An 8,273-nucleotide genomic window follows, 5' to 3' on the forward strand; every position below is an offset into this window, starting at 1 on the left:
TGTAGGGATGCCTTAGCAAGCATGTCAAGTCTCCTCCTCTCCTCTTGCTTGGTCAATTTGTCAATTTTCTCATGAGCTCTTTTGAGCTTGCTCCTTGCCACTTGGTTTCTCCTTGCATAATACTTGGCCATCTTCCTTTGCAACTCAACATCTCTGTTTTCTTTGTCCAAGAGGGTCTCGAAGTGTGTGTTCACTTTCTCAAGCCAAGACTCTCTGTTTTCAACTATGTCCTTGACCAATTGCTCATTTAGAGCGAGTTGCTCCTCCGATTCTGCCTCTTTTTGTCTTTCAAGCTCCAAGGCCTTTTTTAATCCTCTTGTTCTTGGCCTTTTTCTTTGTCTTTGTTCATCATCCGGCTCTCCATAATCTCCATTATCCTCATCAAGCTGAAATTTGGCTTTCTCAGCTTCCCTCTTTGCCTTGATGTACTTGATTTGCATCAACTCCTGCTTATCCTCTAGCTGCTGTTGAAAATAGCAACAAGAAATGCTAAAAATAGAAATGCTATAAATAGCATTGCTATAAACATCATTTCAGGATATACTCCAACTTTGTTGAAAATAGCAAAAAATAGAAATGCTAAAAATAGCATTGCTATAAATAGCATTTTAGGATATATTCCAATTTTAATTTGTCCTTGAACTAAAAGTGAGAATTAAAATTTGAATTTAGTCTCACTAGCTATTTGAAAAATAATTAATTAATTCATTTTGAGTTAATTAGTTGGAGAAAATCAAACATGAAGTCTTTGTGAAGACATGCAACAATTATCCCTTTGATTGAGGAAGTTATTCCTTAATTAAGGAGATAAGGATGAGTTGTAGTTAGTTAGCTTAGTTAACTGAGTTAAGTCTAGTTAAATTAGTTCCAAACAGTTTGTGGAACTAATTGTGAGTTCAGTCAGTTAATGCATGCATGCATGCAACTAGTGTTCTCTAGATAACTGAATATTCTCTCATAAATAACTCATGCATGTTAGTTCAGACAAAGACCCAGTTGAGATTAAAGACAGGGACATTGTACTATTAGTTGGAGGATTTTTCCTATAAAGGGAACTCATCCATGCATAAGAAATTATCTCCTTCAGGATTGTGCAATTATTTCAAAGTTCAGTGTTGTGTGTGAGGTGAGAATCACACAGCGTGCAGCTGGAGGACCTAGGAGAAACTGTGCAAGGAAGTAGGAGGCTTGGAGGACTGAAGGAAGGCATATGTGTTGTCTATTCTGTCTATGAGCAGCAGTGAGGGATTGTACTGAGAGCTGGATAGCTTGTGAGCTAAAGCTTTGTGTAATCCTGAGATATTTCCACTTGTATGATAATACATATAACGGGGTTTTTAGCTGAGGCTTTCCCCAGAGTATTCTTCTATGTTTCATGTGTATGATTTCTTCTTCTTTGTTATATGTGTTCCAATTGATCTTGCTGAAATTGATTAAGCTTCCGCAAAGTTTGATAGTAGAAGTAGATCAAGTATTTTTCTTTAGTACATTGCATTATTAGGTGATATACAGTGAGAATTTCTACATGGTATTAGAGCCAAGTTGATCAAAGCGGAGAACATTATAAAAAGAAGGGAGAAGATTGAAGTTTTAAGTTCTTGATTGTAGGCACAAAATCGATTTCTTATCACATCTCAAAGTTCACCAATGGCGTTCAACGGCTTGAGACTCGAGTATGCCCTGGATGGTAGCTCGAATTACATAGCCTGGAAGGATCGCATGGAAGCTGTATTAAAGGACAACGATTTGAAGGAATTCATTGATCAAGAAGTCCCCAAGCCAGCAGTAGCTAATGCCCAAGAATTGGCAGAATGGAAGAAATGTGTGGTGAGAGCGAGAAGGATTCTTCTAGAGGGAGTTCGAGACCATATTGTCTCGAGTCTCCATGGGAAGGAGACTCCGTTTTTCAATGTGGAAGACATTGAAGGATCTATATCAGAAAAACAATGACCAGAGGAAGCTGGCGCTGAAGGAAAAGCTTTGGAAAATCAAGTGTGAAAAGGGCGACACAATCTCTACATATCTGAACAAGCTCACCACCTGCAGAGATGAGCTTGGAAGTGTAGGAATCACGACAGCCGATGATGACATGGTGAGTCTTGCTCTCCTCGGTCTTCCTAAGAGTTGGCATAGCTACCAAGACTCAGTGAATGGAAGAGAGAAACTGCCAGATTGGGAACGACTGTGGTCGGATCTGATGCAGGAGGAGATCAGGAGGAGCACCAGAGATGGTTCTTCATCCAAGGATGATGAAGAAAATCTAGCCTTAGCCAGTAAGGCAAGGAAAGGGAAGGAGAAGGATTCTCATCCCAAATCAAGTTCTTCTCATGGTGGGAAGAAGATTGACAAATCTAAAGTGAGATGCTTTAATTGTCATGAGGTGGGTCATTATGCAACTAATTGTCCATTAAAGAAATCCAAGAAGGGATCCTCAGAAGGATCTGAAGGTGAGGCATTGGACTCTCAGTTCGAATTGGATTTTACCCTCATTGCATGCATGGTTTCATCGATGATGGGTTGTGGTTGGTTTCTTGAAAGTGGAGCCTCATTCCACATTACAGGCGATAAGATTTTATTCAATACATTGGAGGAGAAGGACCTCCAGATGCGCATAGAGATGGGCGATGATGGAAAGTACCGTGTTTCAGGTGAAGGTACGATTGTTTTTCAGAGGGATCATGGAGCTTCTATCATCCTGACTGATGTGAAGTATGTGCTTGGACTGAAGAAAAACTTGGTATCGATTGCGATGGTGGAGGACAAAGGCTACGATGTTGTCTTCAGTAAGGGAAAGGTTTTCCTTAGACACATCACCACGGGTCAGGTGAAACAGATCAGTTCACGGGTACAGAACTTGTATGCTCTTGAGGTTCAAGATGCATGCAAGGCCTTGAGGAGCAAGGCAACTGTTAGAGACTTGGTGGTTGAGAGGGAGAGTACATTACCTCTCAACATGTAGCAAGAGAAGAAGTCTCAGACAATTGTAGAGGAGCCACAATTGTTGAAGCAACTTCAGGAGGTTGTGGAGAAGCCACAATTAGAGAAGCCGAGAGGAGATCGAGTGGAGGCATCAACTCATGCAAAGACCTCCAATAGGGGGAAATTTCGAGCCAAGTGGGCAGAGAGATCACATGCAGCCATACCTCCAGGTGTGAGGTGGGGTGATGTGAAGTGATAGTCTCAAGAAGGCTGAAATAGGGGCAGGATCCTTGAGGTACCCAACCTCTTTGATTAGACCTTGCTACTGGAGCCTCGACGAGGAGTAGTAGGACTGGCTGAGTGGGTAGAGACAGGTGGGGATGGAGCGGCAGAGGGAGTTTCAACATCAAAGGGTGTTTCTAGCCCAACATGGAGGTCAATTGGGAGATCAGTTACTTACTTCTCAATAACTGAGTTGCAGTGCAACAGTGGGCAACACGATGCAACATGATGAGAGGAGGTGCAGTGCGGATGTAGTGCTGGGAGATAGGACCAACAGTAGCACGGATGCAACAGAAGATATCAGTGTGATTGATGCGGTCAGAGATCAAAGTGACAAAGGCTAGAGCAGTCAGATACTGAAGAGCATAGAGGTGAAGAGTTTTCAGTCGACAGAGGCAATAACAATCAGGGACTTTGATGACAGAGGCATCATTCTGATCCAGGTTGGATATTTTTTGTGTTTCTAGAGTTGCTGGAGCAACAACACTTGAGAGAAGTGTTGCATGCAAAACATTCCAAAGGTTCAGGATCGGGTTCGAGTTGAATGCCTTTCTTGTTGAGAGGGAGTGTTGAAAATAACAAAAAGAAATGCTAAAAATTGAAATTCTATAAATAACATTGCTATAAATAACATTTCAGGATATACTCCAACTCTGTTGAAAATAACAAAAAATAGAAATGCTAAAAATAGCATTGCTATATATATCATTTCGAGATATATTCCAATTTTAATTTGTCCTTGAATTAAAATTCGAATTTAGTCTCACTAGCTGTTTGAAAAATAATTAATTAATTCATCCTGAGTTAATTAGTTGGAGAAAATCAAACATGAAGTCTTTGTGAAGACATGCAACAATTATCCCTTTGATTGAGGAAGTTATCCCTTAATTAAGAAGATAAGGATGAGTTGTAATTAGTTAGCTCAATTAACTGAGTTAAGTCCAGTTAAATTAGTTCCAAACAGTTTGTGGAACTAATTTTGAGTTCAGTCAGTTAATGCATGCATGCATGCAACTAGTGTTCTCCAGATAACTGAATATTCTCTCATAAATAACTCATGCATGTCAGTTCAGACAAAGACCCATTTGAGATTAAAGATAGGGACACTGTACTAAGGAATTATTTCCTTCAGGATTCCACAGTTATTTCAAAGGTCAGTGTTGTGTGTGAGGTGAGAATCACACAGGTTGCAGCTGGAGGACCCAGGAGAAACTGTGCAAGGAAATAGGAGGCTTGGAGGACTGAAGGAAGGCATATGTGTTGTCTATTCTGTCTATGAGCAACAGTGAGGGATTGTACTGAGAGATGGATAGCTTGTGAGCTAAAGCTTTGTGTAATCCTGAGATATTTCCACTTGTATGATAATACATATAGCAGGGTTTTTAGCTGAGGATTTCCCCAGAGTATTATTCTGTGTTTCATGTGTATGATTTCTTCTTCTCTGTTATATTTGTTCCGATTGATCTTGCTAAAATTGATTAAGCTTCCGCAAAGTTTGATAGTAGAAGTAGATCAAGTATTTTGCTTTAGTACATTGCATTATTAGGTGATCTACAGTGAGAATTTCTACATGGTATCAGAGGTAGCTGATCCATAGAGAAATTTCTACAGCTTCTTGTTCTCTTGCTCATAAAAGGAGATAACATATTGGCTCTTTGCAAATTGACCTCAACCTCCTGATTTTGGAATCATTTGCTCTCAAGGAAGCTCGAGAAGATTTGTTTCCCTCCTCATCACTAGTGTCCATAAGGAGAAATTCCTTTTCAATGTCATGCTCTTCATGTTGCTGTTTGACCTCTGCTTCTTCTACCATTTTCCCCTTCCCTTTAACCTGTAATGTTGATGATGAAGGTAAGGGCCCTCCCACTTTCCTTGGGGTAAACACCTGCCTCTTTCCCCTATGATAGGTGAAAGAAAATGGCTGCAAACTGCTCCTCTGTGGTATACTAGCATGACCATGCTCAGTGTGTACATCATGTCCTTTACTGTCATTATGCTCATCATGTCCCTCATGGCTGTCATCATCACTAGTGGGTGAATGAATGGCTACATGAAATGGTGATGTAGATGATGTGGAGGTGTTTGGTGAAGAATGACCTGTTGAAGATGAGTGATAAGAAGGCTGTGGTGGATGAGAAGAAGTAGATGGATGAGCGGAGGATGATGGAGGAATGCAGGGAGCTGGCTGAGTAGGTGGTTCATTGAATATCTCATTAGCTATGAAGGCCTCCCAAGTAATGCCTAGTTGATCTAAGTGATGGAGGACTATCATTTTGATAAGAGAATGATGGAAAATACTATGCATCTGATGAGCTGGGTCCCTTTTCTGAGTAATATATGTCATCTTGTCAATACTCCTTAAAAGGTAATATGGAAAATTGAGCATTCTTACCCTAGTAAAGTGCATGAGAACCCTGATGTGGTATGAGTATAGTCGGGAAAAACTTCCCTCACATGTGAAATACCTCATGATGATCTTCATCAATGGCACATACTTGTCCAAAAGATAAGAGAAAGGGAAAATTCTTTTCTTATCATTTCTGAACCTTGTTTTAAGATATGGCTCATAAAAACTGTGATTTGCTTGAACCATTTCTCTGCTACATTTGGAATTGCAGTGGCCTGTGATATGATGGCTGAAGATATAGCGAATGTGACCTTGGCTAAAGTGACCTAGTTGTTTTGCAAATTGAGGATGAACTGCTTGGTCAACTGCTGATGAAAATTCACCGTCTCAACCTTTTGGCAAAACTCTAAACAACCCATGTGACTGAAACATGATACTGCAAGTGGTGATGCCATAAGTTCTATTGTATCAGTGGGTTCAAATCTAATAATTCTCCCTCCTTTCTTGGTTGGCCTCTTGGGTTGTATTTCACCTTCTTTTGAACTACTGTATTCTGCCATGATTTATAGGTGAAACTTGAGGAACTAATATCTATACCAAGACGAGTAAAACAATGAGTAGGTGGAGTGAAATACAATGAGGGTGATTGGAAGGTGACAAAGTATAAGCAATACTACAACTTTGATCAAAGAAGTGATTTTGGAAGCATGCAAGGGAGCTTTGCTAGGGTTTCAAATTTTAGAGTGCCAATTTGCTTAATTGATGGAGAAAAAGAGATGTCGGGCCACTTACTTGTTGAATGCAGGTAGTTGAAGCCTTTGTGGCTTTGAGAAGATGGAGGAAATGATGTTTTGGCACCCCTAGGGTTTTCTAGACTCCTCTGGCCAAACGAGTAACACCTTCTCTCAGCGCGCAACGCCCTTAGAAAGCACGCCCTTCACCCTACAACCACGCAACACCGTTAAATTTAACTCAGGGTCGAACTGGAAAACACGCCCTTGACCCTACGGGCGTGAAACACCTTCTCCCAATGCGCAACGCCCTCAGCAAATGCGCCTTTCTGATTTTTCCTCCTTCGCTCAACCTCTTCTTCGCCAAGGAGAACTTAGGATGCAAAAGGAACTAATGAACTTTGAAAAATGCCTTTGAAACTTTATATAGAGGATGATTTTGTTTTTTCTCATGAAAAAACCCACTATATAATGTTTGTTTGGAACTTTTTATTTTGTATTCAAATCTCTGTCTAATGTTTCTCTTTCTTTGTTTCTTTTGAGGTGGATGAAGCTTTGATTGAGCTGATTTTTTCAATGGCTCATTTCTTGCAGCAAGGAGACATGCTTGGGAACAATTATTACATATAATGACTTAAATTACATCAAAAAAAAATTATAAGCAAACTAAAATACTCTGTTTTCATCTCAAAAACATGTTTTTGAGATGAAAATTACATCAGTGAAAATGAGAACTTTATACAATAACCATAACTTCACTATTTGTTTATTGGTCATCCTCATACTTTTGCTGCCCTTTCTTTACACTTGAAACCATGCTTTTGACCTTGGAAATGAACCCTAAGACAGACATAATGGAAAGACCTTGGAAATGAACGCTAAGACAGACCTAATGAAAAGACAACTGCCTTGACACCTAAAATAACATATTTGAAACCTCAACTGAATACAACATGGAGAGGGGTCAACAAATGTACCTCATGAGGGAAGATTTGATTTTCTAAGAAGAAGACAACCATCAGTGGACCATTTTGACATGACCTAATGGAATGATCCAAAATTTCAGTATGAGACACCTAAAATGATATGAAAAGAGGATTTTTTATCATTGATGGTAGGATGCAAATACTGATACTAACATCTGCCTTATTGGGGATGTCAGATCCTTGGAGGTGACAAGAACACCGTAGACCAAGTGCCTAGCTGATTGGGCCAATACGGTAAAAAAAATGAAAGACGGAAAACTTTTTTGGAAAATTTGAAAAATGACTCGATACCAACTAAAGAATAACTCGCAACTGACTCTAAACTGACTCAAAAACCATCTAAAGTCAGCGCAAATCATTTATGTTTTATAGCCTTCGCTTGGGCCCCAAGCTCAAATGACATTGTACTTCAAATCTTGCAAGGAGAGAAAACTGATATATACAATGACAGTGAAGCAACTTCAACAAACTACATCAAAAATAATAGTGTTTCAGGAGCCTACATTCACTGGTCCTCCTGAGCATTCTTGACCATCCATGTCCTTTAATAAAAATGCTTTCTGTCCTCGGTAGGCTTAGATTTTATACGGTCCTTTCCATAGATTGTCAAACTTACCATGCTTTCCTTTTTCTTCATTTCGTGCATCCCATTGTAGCACTACATCTTCCAGCTGAAACTTTTCTGCCTTGGTTTTGCGGTCATAAATCTTCTTTATCTTCTCTTGCAGCCAAAAAGTGTTTTGAGAAACCTCTTCTCTTGTTGGTTGAAGGTGAATCATTTGATTAATCCGGCGCTCAATATCATCTTCTTCACTGTCGACTTCCTACAATAATCTCATGACCGGGACTGCAAGGGATGTGGGAAACACTGTATCAGTACCATAAACCAATTCAAATGGCAACATACCTATTGATTTCATACTGCTCACTCTGTCGGCCCACAAAGCATTGACAAGCTTTCGATGCCAATTCTTTTTGTTTTCTTCCAAAATCTTCTTAATAATGTTT

Source organism: Pinus tabuliformis, chromosome 2_1 (genome assembly GCF_031772625.1).
Source record: "Pinus tabuliformis cultivar Carrire ecotype Pingquan chromosome 2_1, CPIR1, whole genome shotgun sequence".
Lineage (NCBI taxonomy): Eukaryota > Viridiplantae > Streptophyta > Pinopsida > Pinales > Pinaceae > Pinus > Pinus tabuliformis.